This window comes from Choristoneura fumiferana, chromosome 8 (genome assembly GCF_025370935.1).
Source record: "Choristoneura fumiferana chromosome 8, NRCan_CFum_1, whole genome shotgun sequence".
Taxonomy (NCBI): domain Eukaryota; kingdom Metazoa; phylum Arthropoda; class Insecta; order Lepidoptera; family Tortricidae; genus Choristoneura; species Choristoneura fumiferana.
Genome location: NC_133479.1, coordinates 12445228 through 12447732, shown reverse-complemented (window position 1 = coordinate 12447732; position 2505 = coordinate 12445228). Strand labels below are relative to the sequence as shown.

The 2505-nt window shown below is 41.2% G+C and overlaps 1 pseudogene; it reads left to right on the top strand.

The window, feature by feature from the left end:
* The first annotated feature begins 125 nt into the window (after window positions 1–125).
* LOC141430476 (uncharacterized) lies at window positions 126–1957 on the top strand (annotated as a pseudogene).
* The last annotated feature ends 548 nt before the right edge of the window (window positions 1958–2505 follow it).

Here is a 2505-nt window from a genome sequence, read left to right as displayed (position 1 = left end):
GTGTAATCTCTATACTTGTTTATGGCATGTTTAAAAAAGTGATTTATTACGTCGTACTGACTTAAGAAAATAAATTATTAAAAGCCAATTCGATGTTGATTTGACTTTATTTTATTGGCGACGAGATGGACGCCGAACAATTCGCGAAATCCTGAGCGCTCAACAGCCAACAGGAGCAAATGTTACAAATATTAAAAATAGCTCTCGCCAAACACCGACACAGGCGACGGCTACTATGACACCAACAGATGGCAGCGTGACGAGCGCTGGTACCTCACAACAGCCACCAGCAGGATGGCTGTAATTAAGACATTTTCAATGGAAAAATACAACCCGCCAACTATCGGGTAAGCGATTACATGGATTTTTTCGAAGCCAAATGTACAATACATGGTGTAACCAATAATGACGCCCTTAAAAGGATCTCCTTTTGAACAGCATTACTCCCGACATCTTCGGGAAGTAAAAACAGCACTCACACCGAATTTCGACACGAGCACATATAGCGATATACGCACAAAATTACTAGACTTATACCGCGTCAAGAGAACACGATATAGAGCTCTCACAGAGTTTTGGAATTGTGTTAGAGATGAGAACGAATCGATGGAACACTACGCCAACCGACTAAAGAGCTTGAGTGAAGACTGTGATTATGACGACTATTTATTAGAACGACAACTCCGCGACAGATTCGCAACTGGGCTAAATCATACAGAATTAGAAACGGATTTAAAACAAAAGTGGCCAGATTTGAAACAAACGTACAATGGCGAAACCACAGAAGTCACATTCGCACAGCTCTTCGCCGTTGCTCAGTCCGTGAACAAGCCGAACATGACACACCACCAACGAACATTAAAAGAATACAAAAGACAAACCCAAACAAAATAACAGTCTACGAAATGAAACCTACCGAAGTCCACGCAAAATACGTTCCAACCAATGCCTTCGCTGTGAAAATATGATAAGCATAACTTTTCCAACTGCCCAGCCAAGACACATACGTGCGAAGAATGCGGCACTGCTGGACACTACGAAAGCTGTTGCATTAAATCTGGTCGAGCATACCTTGTGAAAGACAAGCCCAAAAATCACGACACAGGCTACAGCGTGTAACAGACACTACAGGCAATATAGTTCAAGTACCTCGGAATACAGCAACTCGGCGATGAATTAGTATGCAGTATTGCACAGGCGCATAACAAGGACTGTAAAAGAATCGATGTACTAATCAACGGAAACGCTGCACTATGGACTGGGACCCGGCTCTGCATATTCAATTATAAGCACGCAATTTGGCGACAAATAGGAGCTCCAACTTTAACTAAAGCACCCAAGTTAAAAGCATATTGCAACTACAAACTAAAATCAAAGGGCTTATCAGAAGTGACAGTAGAAGTTGATAACAAACAGAAAATTGTACCTGTAGTAGTCATGAAAAACGCTGACCCGATGCTTTTGGGTTACAATGGAGTGAGATTTTTGGGATGGAATTTCCAAAACCTGTATACTCTATCAAAAAGGTAAACCATACAACGCTTCAACATATCATAAAAATATGAACAACTTTTCGACGGCAAACTCGGCAAAGTAAACGACTATCAAGTTAATATCCATGTCAAACCAGGAGCAGAGCCTGTCCATCTACCGGCACGGCCTATCAAATTTGGAATGAAACGAAATATTGAAAAAGAAATAGATCGCCTTGTTTCTGAAGGATTATTAATGAAGTCGATCCGAACTTGACGCCTGTGGAGTGGGCCACGCCCACAGTCAACGTCGTAAAACCAAACGGTGATATTAGAATTTGCGGAGACTACAGAAGTACACTAAATCCTGTTCTTGTAAACATCTACACCCAGTCCCACTATTTGACCAACTACGACAGAATCTGGCGCATGCCAACTTTTTTCGAAAATTGATCTCAAAGACGCTTACTTGCAGTTTGAAATAGCACCGGAGTCAAAGAAATATCTTACCCTGTCAACGCATAAAGGGTATTTCAATACAACAGAATGCCTTTCGGAATCTCCACAGCTCCGTCCATATTCCAAACTATCTCGACAAACTGCTAAGAGATATACCCAACACAGCAGTATATTTTGATGACATTGCAGTGACAGGCAAAGATATGGACGGACATTTACGTACTCTTAGTATAATTTTTGAACGCTTGTTGAAAGCAGGACTCAAGGTTAATTTGAAAAAGTGCTCCTTCCTGAAAAATGAAATAGAATACCTCGGACACAAAATAAACAAAGACGGCATACGCCCCACTACAAAAAAGATTGAAGCTATATCCAAAGCAACTGAACCAACTAATTCAAAGGAATTACGATCATTTCTTGGCTTTGTCAATTTCTATGAACGCTTCATACCTCACTTACATGGACTTGTGCGGACCTACATGAACTGACGAGCGGAAGACACCCATGGCGATGGACAGAGCGTGAAAGACACATTTTTGAAAAAACAAAAGAATGTATAGCCGCATCAAAACCC